At 43.9% G+C, this 13,401-nt stretch overlaps 1 long non-coding RNA gene across 2 annotated transcripts in view; it reads left to right on the forward strand.

The window, feature by feature from the left end:
- LOC134423308 (uncharacterized) overlaps positions 1–9,909 on the forward strand; it is a 43,004-nt gene extending 33,095 nt beyond the window's left edge. For both annotated transcript variants that reach the window (XR_010029053.1, XR_010029052.1), the window contains exon 5: positions 8,890–9,909. This is a non-coding gene — a long non-coding RNA (uncharacterized LOC134423308). The remainder of the gene's footprint in view (positions 1–8,889) is intronic.
- Positions 9,910–13,401: the final 3,492 nt, after the last annotated feature.

Here is a 13,401-nt window from a genome sequence, read left to right on the forward strand (position 1 = left end):
GCTGTAGCATTCTTTTGGCTTGTAGCAAAGCTTCAGCACAATGATACAGTCCCAAATTCAACCATCAGCAAATGATTCCTCTCCCCCAGCAGCAGCACTGAGGCCGGTGGGACTGTGGTCAATTTTCCAGCTGCACATTCAACAAACCTCATTCTTTATGCTGAGCATTAGCCTTGATATCCTGAATTAGAGATTAGGCAATACTATACATTATTTCCAGCCAGGGATTAATTAAATCTCAACATTTCTGAGAGGCAGCTGGTATAAAGGAAGCCATTCATTCCAGCAAGGTCCAAATGAACAAGCTCCTCATTTGTTTCTAGGCTTGCTCCATGGTGGAGTGAAAAGTAAGCTGGGAACTACCTCTTGCAAATGCTTTTAAATGCCTGATAATAATGTATATTAGGTACCCTCTAGAGGTTCTTTGTGCCAACCACTGCTCCTTCTTCTTGAGGTCCTGAAACTGCCTTTTCTCTGCCCTAAGAGTAGGTCCCAAATGTGGCAGCAATGTCCCTTTCAGTACACTGCCCAAATGAGCTCTGTAGTTCCTTGGGCTGGAGGGAAGCAGCACAAAGCCCCTGGAACCATGCTGGAAAAGACCTAAAACCCTGTTTGTGTCTTAACATGGTGAGGGCAGACAAGGGAGGACAGGGCTGTGTGTTTTGCTCCAACTGGCTGCAAACAGGGGCTGTGAAGGAGACAGCAGGGATGAAGATGGGGTAGCAGAGCTGATGTCTCTGGGGATTGAAGTGGGAGTCCACCAGCAAACGTCTTCAGGGGGATTCTTCCCAGAAAAATGGGAAATCTGCCATCAAAAAGCCCCAAAGCTGAGCAAAACACTGACTTCATTAGAACTCTTCACTGACAAAACTGCTCACAGATTTACTCATTGTCCTCCCTTGCCCATGGTGCTCATGCCCACATGCACATGGCTATGGAGAGGCCTGGGGATGTCCGTGCCATTCCCCACCACGGGGCATTTTCCATGGTTTCTTGGCTTTTTCTGGGGCAGGGAAACAGCTGGGGCTGCCCACAGCTGCTCACTTTGCTTTCTCAAAATCTGCTGTTACTTGTTTGGGCTTATTTAAACTCGCTTTCTCCCTGTTCACTTTTATTCTGCTTTTCTTCATCAAAGTCCTGCTTGGGCTGAGGAGGGACTTTGAGACCTGGAGGGTTTCCATGGGTCTGGCTTGTATTAGAGGGGGCAATTTCCCAACCACCGGCTGAGTTTCAACATTCCCCCTGCCTTACTGAGGAAAACCAGGGGCACACTTGCAGCCTCCTGCAAAGACTCCTTTTCCAGCAGGATGAAATCAAGGTGAGGGAATTTTGTCAAGTTCAGCAGAGTGGGCTGAGCTGGAGACCTGCTGCTGGCATGCCTGGAGTTGATATTTTTCAGACTGATGTTAATTTCTGCAGCTCTTCCTCTATCTTCTACCCTCTCTGCAATCACAACCCCACAATCACAGCAATCTGCACAGGGGGTGCTTGCACAGGTTGAAGTAAGTGATATTCCCAAAACAGTGCCAGTGCCACAATAATATAAAAAACATAAATCTGGAGTTTGCTCTTTATTATTTCAGTGCAGCTCAAGCTAGTCAAAGAAGTAAGATGTTGTAAAAATCAATGAAATAATAATAAAAAAGAATTTCTAAGACATAAGGTACTCCACCCCTGGAAACATTTAAGGTCAGGTTAGATGAGGCTTGGAGCAGCCAGGTTTAGTAAAAATGTCCCTGTTCACTGCAGGGGGGTTGGACTAGAGGCAGTCCCTTCCAATTTTCTATGATAAGCATGCCAGATATTCCACTATAAATAACAGCTTTGTTGTCTTTCATAATTTGGAGGAGAATATTCTCCTAGTTCTTCTCATGGATTAAGTTCATGCCATATCCACCAAAAACGCCTAAATCCACTGGGCAATGATCTCTGTGTAATAACACAGGACAGTGTATGGCTGCTTAAAGCCATGTGAGCTCCTGAGTGTTGGAACTGCAGCCCCCATTTCCCCCTCCAAACTCCCCTGTTGCAGGCCCAGCTGCACAATATTCATCCCCCATGTGCCTCATGTCCAGTGGATATTGCGTTTTAAAATGTGCCTTCGTGCAATTCAGCATCAGCAACGCGAGACGTTCTGCAGAGCCAGCAGTTTTTGCAGGGAACCACGAGATGGCGATGGAATAGAAATTTCCATCCAGAGGAAAAGCAGTTCTGTGTTAGGGAGAAAGGACTGAACCCCCTGCACGCTGAGCCCTCTGCCAGAAAGTAAAAAGCAAGGAGGTGTCGAAATTTTACATTATTTTACAGCTTTTTTTTTTGGGCAGAGCACATACTGGTTCTGTATTTATAGATTATCAAATACTCAAATACCTGAAACAGAGCCCAGTTTTCCTTTTTTTTTTTTTTTTTTTTTTTTTTTTTTTTTTTTTTTTTTTTTAATTATTGTATGCTTTAAAATCTCCTGGATTAGAGCAGAAACTTAATCCTGCTATGACCAATCAAGTCACCATGAAGGGGCAGTAAACTGCAGCCTTTTAGAGTTTGCTGCATAAGAATAATTTTAAAAAGGTATATTGCATTTCTTCAGTTGCATTTCCCAAGAGATATGTCCATCATTGATCAGCCCACTGAAGGGAATTTTGACACAAAGTGAAAAATTAATTAATTAAGATTTTTAATTAAAACACAGAGAGGCATGGGAAATGGGAAGCTGGTAGTTGCAATCCCTTCACCCTCTGAGCTCACCCCTTCTCACAGGATGGTGTGACTGGGATTTGGAAGGTGGGATGAATAAATGTTACTGGAGATTACAGCTTGGATGTTAAGAAGGGTCTGAATATTGTTGCTTAAACCCCTTCCCTACTTTATCGCCTTATTTTTGCTTATAGTCTTTCCCCTCTGCTGGAAATGTATCCATATGCAAAGGTGCAGTCCTTTTTATTTAATGAATGAATATTCATAAAATTATTTGGGTTGGAGGGAACCTTAAAGCTCATCCAGTTCCACCCCTGCCATGGGGAGGGACACCTTCCACTACCCCAGGTTACTCCAAGCCCTGTCCAACCCATCCTTGGACATTTCCAGGGATCTGGGGGCAGCCACAGCTTTTCTGAGCAATGCTTCCCAGTCCGTGACCACCCTCACAAAGCCCCATGGTCATTTCTGTGATTATTCTCAGCATCAAGGAGTAATGTTGGCAGTTTTATACAAGAGGAACCAAATAAACTAACTGAACTGTTTTCAAATGCTTGCAAAGCAGAAAAAAATCCATGTCCAGCATCTCCATCCTCCCTCTAAAAACGCTCAGTGAGGAAGTACTCAAATCCTAAAGCCATCAAACCTTTTTTTTAATGGGACTTTTAAAGGCAATTCCATTAAAAAACAGTGTGCCTTTTTTCTAGGTCTCTGTCCCCCCAGCTGCCACAGTGCAGGGCATGGGAGCAGCACCCGCTTCCCACCAGCCCCTTCCACACCACACAGGGAGAGGTGGCAGTTTTCACCTTCCTTCTCTAGGGTAATAATATTTCTACTGCCAACCCCAAATCTGGGGACCTGTTAAACTGAATGAGGATAAAGGTCCAGGTTTTGAACCCATAATTCAATTAAGACTTGCACAAATGCAGCTTCAAAGTGCCCTCATGAAGATTTGCCCTGCAAATTTAAACTTCACTTTTCAAATCTGCCCTTTAGGTTCCTGCTTGAGAAGGAGAGGGGAGACAGCTTGAGGAGATTCATTTTTCCTTTAGTTTATATATAACTTGCTAAGCTTTTTATTTTTTCAAATGAGCTTACTATGTCCAATTTAAGTCAAAATTTAATGATCCCTGCAGTAATTCATTTAAGGATACAGCTTCCATAAACGGCGTAGCATAAGTCAGGGAATAACTGTCCTTGTCCTCAGCACAATCATTAATCAACTTTATTAAAATCAGGATTGGCTGAGGAGGTTTGCATAATAAAAGAAGACTCAAAACCTTTTCCAGAACTAAAATGGACCTGAGTCCAAACTTTGGATATTTCCTCCCCATTTCCTCAGGACTTTGCTCCATGTAACTTGGGAGCATCCAAGTCCAGAGTTCATGGCTGGGCTCACATGTGGAATTGGATGGGGTGATAGTGGTCCTAAAAAGGGTTAAAAAAGACCAATAGTCCCTAACATAGACAGGCATGTTGCTTTGCACTTAGGGCAGGAAGGGGATGTGGGAAACATCCTATTTCTGGCAATTTTAGTGGGGGTTCTCAATGCTTTGGTGTAGGGATGCTTTCTAGATGAGGCATTAGCCTCAGAGCAAGCACCTGGAGTTATTTTATATTATGTTATTTTGTATTATTATATATTATTTTACATCTTCATCTTCCCCTCAGGTTGGGCAATGCCTGCTCTGCTTAATGATGGTGCTGTGAGTGGCTGAGCCCCTTGGCAGGTCAGGGGAGGCAGGAGCAGCCCAGGGTGCCACCACGAGGGACCAATTAGATCTCTGGATCCAATTAGCAGTAGCTGTGATTTGTGTGCAGCCCCTCTGTACATATGGCTACGCTGAACTTTCCCTGTGCTTCAAACGTCCTCACGGAGCGCGGGCGAAACGAGAGGAAGGAACATTTGTCTGGGGCTTTTTTTGAAAGCCTTTATCATGATGGACGAGGAACCTTTTACATCATTCTCCAACTTGCAAACAAATGAGGTACCTTCATCACCCTCCCCTGATAGTGGAGCTGGCAAGCGACAGCGCGATGAGCTGCTGGGGAGAGGGTAAGGGTGTGCAAGGGTTTCATTGGACATCATCAACCAAGTTTGCTGGAAATAAAATATAAGTGAAGTCAGATGCTGAGGGCTTAAGTGTCCATGCATTAACCAAGATGGTTTCCATCTCGTGGAGCAATTTGGGCTCTGGCCATTTAGGGCAGGACAGGAATTGTTACTCATTTTAATGGATGCTGGGCATCCAAATCCCTTCGGTGGCATTGAAACATCTCATCCCTAATTTCTATGTGTTTCAGTCCCTCACATGCAGCCAACTCCTGCAGGGCACTCCAGGAAGCCTGATGAAAGCGTAGCTGGTATTACCCAAAATGATCTTCAGTTTCATTGAAGAGATCACACCAAGAAGAAGAGAAAGAAAGGTCCAGGTCTGTTGACAAAATGTCAGGGAGATGAATAAAGCTGGTTCCTTCTTCCCCATCAGTGGTTTCAGCCCAGAAATAAAAGATGCCATCACCTGCAGCCCACCAGCAGACCCCAGCTCAGGGTTTCAGAGGCTTCAATGAGACTGCAGCTGGGCTGGCAGCAGAAAGGGACAATGCAGGGCAGGGCAGGTCCTGCTGCTGCTAAGCATCCTGGTAAGGGATGCTGCCAGCACTGGGGAGCAAGGCTGTGATGAATGACTGGGAGCTATGCAGCACAGACCAGGGGTGGTCAGGTCAGCCCCTCTATCCTCCCTACAGAGGGATTTTAATGGCAGGATGTCCTTCCTGGCAGGAGGTGCTGATAATGGGGTGGATCACCAACTCCAGCCCAAAAGGAGGAGATAAAAACACTTTACAGGATGCTTTTAAAAAATAGTCATCTAGCTGGAAAGTCTCTGTTAGAAAAAAAAAGGCAGTGTTGGAGAAGAAACCCCTGCAGACATTCATAGCCTTGACAGAATTGTTTAGGGTAGAATAACAGGAAAATGGCCCCAGATTTTTTCCTAAATGAACTCTTTTACACAGCAACTGGCTGGCAGTCAGCTCCTAGAGACGAGTGTGGGGAGAGGTTGTAAGTAAGTTAGGGGAGCAGCAAAGGGGGCTGAAGGTTGCAGGACATCACTTCAGGTCAGAGTGCCTGAAAAAACCCAAAATAGTTTCTCCCTGAAAACTGAAAACTGAAGGGGGCAGTTCCCCATCCCTTCTCTTACAGGTGGCTCAATTTGTCTTTCCTTGGTTGGGAGCAGGCAAAGTTGGGCAACATTATCTCTAGAGGGGAAGGATAAAGTGGGTGATGTTTTCCAGAAGTGGAAAATCCAGCAGAATTAAATTTGATCCTTGGAAAAAGATAAACATCTTTAAATGCCCAGCCCAAATGCTGAAGTCACCATAGCTGACCCACAGAGAGGAAGAATGGTTTTGTGGTTAAGGCACTTCACTGCAATCTGAAAAATCTGGGTTTGATTCCATCAGCCACAACCTCCCTGTGCGCTCACAGACAAATCTCTTGCTATCTTTTTGCCCAGATCACTATTTATAAAATGGAGTTGAGAACTCTTCTTTTCCTACTGATGGTGCTGCCCATGAGGAGTTTGCAGCCATGGCGAAGTCCACACATTGTGGACTGAAGCAACAAGTTTCAGGAATGTGTCTCCTTGATAATGATTTTATCTATTGCCTTCATGGAAGGAGCTGAATTCCCCACTTGAAAGCAGAATATTATAGCCACAATCCACTCCTATTCACAGGTCAGGATTTGAAACCAATTCTTGTATTAAAAAAGATGAATCACAGCACAAAAATTACTTAATTATCTGTGCAGACAGCCAGTGTGAGCACAGAATACCCCGAGCGAGGGTCCTCTCCAGCCAAACATCGTCCTTTAGGGAACTTGGCATTCCTTCCAGGCTGTGTGTCAAGGAGACTGAGCAACTTTACATCAACACAACATGGATTTTCCTTCTACCAAACTACTCTGCAATCTGTAATTTTTAACCTCACAAGTTTGAGATTGTACCTTAACATTTGCAGGAAGCAGATGGCTTCTGCATACTGCCAACCTGTTGTTACAAAAGCATCTTCCAAGAATTGTTTTCTACCCACAGTCGCTAACCATAATTAACCTTTCATATGATTTAATAAACAGCAAAAAATATTTGCCATCTCATATTAATAAAGAGAGCTTTTCAGGACATTTTTCCCCCCTTTTCAAGAACGTAGAAGCTGCGGTAATTTTTGTGTGTGCTTGTTTTTATTGCCCTTCAAATTATTTAGGGATGCAGTTTACCTACGCTGATTAAAGCTGAGAAGGACAGCAGAACAGTGGATGAGCAGAGCATCTTCTGGCATGGCACAAAGTGACCTTTTATTTCAGAAAAAAAATGAAGTCTGGGTGAGAAACATGTCGGCTAAGCGTGGGGCAGCGAGGGAGTGCAGAACCCATTGACAGACACAGTTATATCAAGTTGTGTTTTCCAGCTTTGCCACACTCATGATTTTAATGCTTCATGGAGTTTTAAGTGATAATAATAGTCCTGTAGTACTTTGACCTTTTTTATATTGAGAAACCTCACTGACTGGTCATTTTTGGGCAGAGTGCTCTCTCCATATATACACACATACCAGGGTGACAGACACCTCCAAAGTGCCTGGGAGACAGCTAAGTGAAAAGTGGGATATTACCATGATTTCATTAATGAATGAAAATGAAGATGTTGGCTAAGACTTACCCCCATATTACAGGGGAAATGAAATGGCAGACATAAGTAAAAAGCTGGCATGGGGGACCAAAGTACATCTTTCTGTTTCTGATGGGCAGTTGCTTTGGCTTAGGATATTAAAGGCTTTTTGAAGAGCTGAAACTACAAAGGAAATATTCTCTTGGTTTAACCAATTTCCGTAATGGGGGTTAGGGAACACCGTCCCTGTTAGGACAGGAGAACTTCTTCAATAAATATTTCTTGTGACTGTTGAGTGCTCATCATCCATTAGTATGATAATGTACCTTTGAAATTACAAATACAGTTATGATGATAAATGCTTGGCTATAAAAAAATAAAATAAAATCATATACATACGAAGATTGAGTTGCAGCCTAGGAACTGATTCCAGGAGATGGCCCCAGGTTTTCTGCTTTCTCCCTGGTTTTGCTGGTAGATTGGAATTTGCCAAATGGTGTTTGGTTCCTGTTTATTATCAATGTGCTGCCAAGACTGAAATGGATCAGCTTCAATTAAGATGGATGCACATCAAATTAATGCAAGTTCAAGGAGGCCGACTTTGTAGCTGAAAACAAAATATATTAAAACAATTAGAAAAGAACTTGCTTTCTGAATCTAGAAAGTAGGCAAGGGAAATCAAAGATCTCAAGGAGGGAACCGTGGGGGTTTTTTTAATATTAAGAATAAAACTTCTGGTTCTTATAAACATAATATGCTCCTGAAACCAACCAAGCAGTTGTAATGTTTTCTTTGCATCACATTTCAGATGTTGACTCATGTATTTGCTTGCCTGGAATACAGCAGAAAAGCACCATTTTGTTAAAGATGCCATTTCTTTAAATATTTCTGGTATCCTTTTCCAGTAATTAATGCTTCAGTTATGCCAGACTGTGGGTACACTCCTTGTTCTGCTCCATGTCCTAGTCTTGCTCTAGAGATTTTTTTATAGTGTTATATTTTATCTAGTTTAGAACAATTTAAAAAAAAAATTCCCACTAAAAATTATTTTCCTGTGGAGACAAAATATTTATCATGATATAGACACAAGTTTGAAACATGCAAATGTGGTTTTTACTGTTGTAGAGCTCACTGAAATACAGGATAGAAGAATCAGTGATTTTTTATACAATCCTTTTTGTCATTGCCTGGTACCCCAAGGTACCCTCTCCGACTATGAAAATTCAGAGTTTGTTGCTGCTGTTGTCCTTGGAAACTTTTATTTAAGCACAGTTTACAAGGTCTAATCAACTGAATTTAATTTTCTTTCCAATTTAGTTTAAAATTCAGGTGGAGGTTTAGCCTTTGACCTTCTGATTTTTTTTTCCTGTTCAATGTCCCATTATTATTATTATTATTATTACTATTACTATTATTACTATTATTATTTTTATTTTTATTATTATGTGTTTTCTTGCTGTTGTTTCTTGTTTTGTTTTTTTTGGTTTATTTAGCCTGTTGGGGTTTTTTTTCCCTTTTTTTCCAACAGGATGGGTTAAAGAGTCACTCCCAGCACTTTTTGGATTCATTGGATACAGCTCAAATCCAGGGGACAAACATTTGGTTGCCACAAGAGCTCCGAGGATCTGTAATCTGCAGTTCCTTTCAGCCCCCTGGCAGCCGTTTCCAGCCAGGACGTGTTTTTTGGTTTTTTGGAAGAACACGTTTTCATTCAAGAGATGTTACAGCAAAATTCAAGCAAGGTCTGCAGTGGTCTGTGTCCGAAGGCAACAAAGCCAGCTTTCTCCTCGGGTTTGGGTTTCTTTTCAGCACTTACCAACTTTGTCTCACAACACCCTTGAGGAGGCAAAAGCGCTTTTTGTTCCTTTATTAACAGGCGAGGGAAGCGGGACATTAAAATCCCGGTGGTGCAGCAGGAGGCAGCCCTGGGGACGCCTTGGCGGGGCAAAGAGGGGGTGTGGGGTGATGATTTGGGTACCCCCCGGCCCCTGCTCACCTTACCCACACTAAACTCCTCTCACAAATTTATTCCCTCAAAATTCAGAGCCACAAAGCTCTGGGATAGCTGCTTCAGTGGGAAGGCAGAGGATTTATTTGCCACTAACCTCTTTGGGGAGTTATTTTTTGTCCCTCTCCCGCCTGCACATGGCCCTGCCATCGCTGTTGCCCCTCGCCAGTTTTAAGGCATTTGTACACAGATCCCTGTGGAGGAAATGGGCTCTTTTTGTCCCGTATTGCAGATGGCAGCTATGAGAGAGGAAGATTTATGTCACTTGCCCAACTTCGCCCTGGAAGTTTTTGGCAGAGATTTGCACCCCGGTCTCCAACCTCACGCTACAATTTGTGACCATCACTCCTGGCTCCATTTCAGCCTCTTCTCTCTCAAAGCAGAGATAAGGACAATTTCCATTTTTCATCCTTTTATAACAAATCTCATGATAATTTAATAATATATTTTTTAAAAAACCTTCTCTTTGAAGTGGTTTGAGACTGTGGAAAACTCCACTTTCATTAAAAGGAAAATTAAAGTTGTGGACAAAAAGGCTGAAGCAGAAAGACTAGAAACTGTAATCTAACAGAAAAATAAAACACTAAAACAACAATCTGCTGCTCCAAGGGTCATCTTGTGATTTACATGGAGTAATTCATGATTTTCCAGCAAGTTGCCGGGTAGACCTCAAAGATCGATGCCTCGGAGGGAATACTAATTTAAAAAAGTATTCAGCTCCTCATCAGATGTTGAGGAGTATGGCATGCTTTCATTTCTCCCTGCACATTAGCCAAATTAAATCAAAATAAATATCAATGAAAATATTGCACAGGACATAAAACCCCATCCATTTGTGCTCTATCCATATGCTGCTTTACGAGACGCTGGGTTTCGCTCCTGCTCCGCTCTCCGCTGCCAGCCCCGAGCGCGCAGCAAGGCGCGGAGTCCCCGATGTGCTTTAGGCATTCATCCCTCCAATACTGCACCCTGGGGCCTGCCTGCAGTTTTGTTCTCACCCTGTATCTTCGCCAGGCTTGTTTGTGCCCACGGGCAGCAGCAGTGGCCTGGCCAACGCCTGCCAGGCCGGCTCCAGTCCCGGCCACCGGCTCAGGCTGCGCCGCCGTCACTGCGGGACCAGCCGCAAGGTGCATTCCTGCCAGCAAAAAGTACAGCTGCTAAAAGGTGCTTTGTTCATTAATTATCTTAGGGTGGTTTGGACAAAGCAAATATTTCCATGTCCAGGAAGTTGTTTCTGAGGGATGCTGGTGCATTTGCACCCCGCGGGGTCCCTCGCTGTGCATCTGCACCGAGGCGCCGTGCAACCTGCAAAGCACGGAGTGCCCGCGGCAGAAATCATAAACCGCAACTCAGGGTTTGGAAATGCAACCAATTTGTGCCGGCTCAGGAGCAAGAGCAGCGATTTCTGCTTTTAAAACCGGTGCAGTTTTTAGGGTAATGTGATTAGAGATTCAACATTTCCCCCTGTCATTATTATTTAGCTCCCTCATTTGAATGCTCAGGTTTGAGGGAAGGGGGATTGCTTGGAAATTACAGACGCAGCCAAATTTCTTCCTTCCCCTTTGACAGGGCAGCGCTGATGGTTATTGTTCTTTTCTAGCTGCATTACGCTGTCCTTGATTTTTGTTTCAAGCAGTCTAATGGCATGATGTCAAATCCTGCTAATTGGTTTAGGATTAAAATGCAGGGCCACATCACTCTCTTGATTAACCAGCAGCAAAACTGCTTTTGTCTAACGATCGTTTCAGAGGAGAAAGAAAATAAAGCATATAAAGGAAGCGTCAGGCTTTTGTCAGTAAAAATACGTAGGAAAATGCTTTTTTTTTTTTTAAGGAAAAAAAATTGCCACTGTGAGGCCCACTAAGTTTTGACTTGTAGCAGTTCAAAAGCAGCCCTGTGGGGAAAGATCGCTTCCTGAGGAGCAGGGACTGTGCTTTTATCCAGCATCCAGTCACTCGCTGCACCACACTGGAGCATCCGTGGCTGGACCTGCTCGTATTTTACACACCAGCAACAAAAAATCAGCAGGAACATCTCAGCCCCATTTCTGGCCTCTCTGACACCCAAATAATCCCAGTCCCAGCCGAATTTGTACCGGGATAAATAACCCAGGAGTGAGCAAAGGCTGTGGCGGGCAGTGCAGCACCAGGGAGGTGGTGGGAGCTGCAGGCTCTAGCAGGGATCTGAGCAGGATGAGGGACGCCTGGGGCCATGGGAACGGGCTCTGTAGCTGCAGGATCCCAATTCACTCACCCTAAGGACTCAGAAATTAGTTCTGCATCCTGGAACGGGGTTGTGCTTGCTGGGACAGAGCTCACCTGTTGGGTAAAGAGCATAAAGAGGTAGTTTTTCATGGGGATTATTGGGAGAGGAAGAGGGGAATTCGTGGTTCAAATTAAAATAGTGGAAGCAACACCAAACCACTACTTTGCTACCCCTCTGCTATTAAAAATAATACTCCAACAAACCCACAAGAACACCCCCAACAACCCTCAAAGATTCTCCCTACTGCACTGTTTAATCTCTTTGGCTCCTGTTTTCCCTGACCAGCTGAGGGATTTAATTTCCAGGGAATTAGACGTCCAATTCAGGGCATTGTTTTGGGAAATGTGCACACGATTTACCACACACAGTCCTGAAAGTCACCGTCAGACCCAGCACTCCCAGCACGCTCCAGTCCCATCCCTGCTCTGCCGGGAGGTGAAAGGGGCTTTATTGGGAAGGTTTTGATGCATTTGGCATGTCTTTGAACCTGGCTCCCCCAAAGGGAGAGAATGAACTCAGGCGGAGAAAGAAAAAAGGAAATAAAAGGGCCCTTCCCATCTGCCCGGCTGCATTCAATGGGGAGCTTTTTAAAAGGTATAATAGAGGTTTGTGTGTTCCTGCTGAGATTTGTTCTGGTCAACTTCTCCAGGCCGCTCAGACAGGGCGGTGTGGTGTGTCTGCCCTCCCCCAGCACCCTCAGAAAGAAATTACAGTCAGTTTCTTTTTTTTTTTTTAAACTAATTTTTTTTTGCTGCAAAAAGTGTGTGCCCTGCACACACATTGCTCTTGCACAAAAGCAAATCGAGCCAGCCCTGCCAAAAACTAATGTGGGTGTTTCTCTGGGTTTTTAGCAGCAGTGCAGTAAAGCCTGGTGTTCCCAAGCATGGCATTGAGGCATCCAACCCCCAAATATCCCAACAGGATCCAGCCCAGGTTTTCCTAGAGAGTTTCTCTGGGACAGTGGGGATGGGGAGCACCTGAGGGCTCAGCCCAGTTTTCCAGCATCCTATTGTGGAGGTAAATTAACACGCATTACCGTGTGGAGGTAAATTAACAGCACTCCAGAAGTTATCCTGCTCTTTATTGTGCTCTGTGACTTGTTGGTGTGATTATTAAAAGCCAGGTCAGCTGCAAAGCTGATTTTTTAATGCATTCCTGGCCCCAGAGCAGATGAGATGACATTTAACAACACCAAGCAGTCAAGAAGGGGCCCTGTGTCAGCACCCAACAGGTACAGAAACGCCTGAGAAGTTCTTGGCTGTCGTGAGCAGCTTTCTGCTTTGCAAACTATGATAGAAAGAGTGGAAATACGCTTTGTGTGCTTTTCCCTGACTCTGGGACTCCAAAGCAGGAAGATGAGAACATCCTGCACACATGTTAATTAGTCATTCCTTAAAACCAAATGTCACAGCGCTCATATTTAATTCCAAGAACAGACTGATGAATATGTACGTATAGTTATATTTCATTTACATACTCTGGGATTTGTTAAGAGACGCCTAATAAAACCATCTAAAATGAATTAGATGTTCTCTTAACAACATTTATTTTGAATTCATGTCTATCAGAGAAACATTCCCAATACTGTAATAGGGAATTTTCATAGATATAAAATACATATATTGCATTTCATAAATGAAGGTAGGGAGTTCAAGCAGCCACCTTCTAAATGGGATTTGATTCTTGGAGTAGCAAACACACGAAACGGGGCTTGAGGGTTGGGGGAGGCAGTGATTGGGTTTGTAGGAGCCCAAAGAGGATGAAGCT

This window comes from Melospiza melodia, chromosome 11 (assembly GCF_035770615.1).
Source record: "Melospiza melodia melodia isolate bMelMel2 chromosome 11, bMelMel2.pri, whole genome shotgun sequence".
Classification (NCBI taxonomy): Eukaryota; Metazoa; Chordata; class Aves; order Passeriformes; family Passerellidae; genus Melospiza; species Melospiza melodia.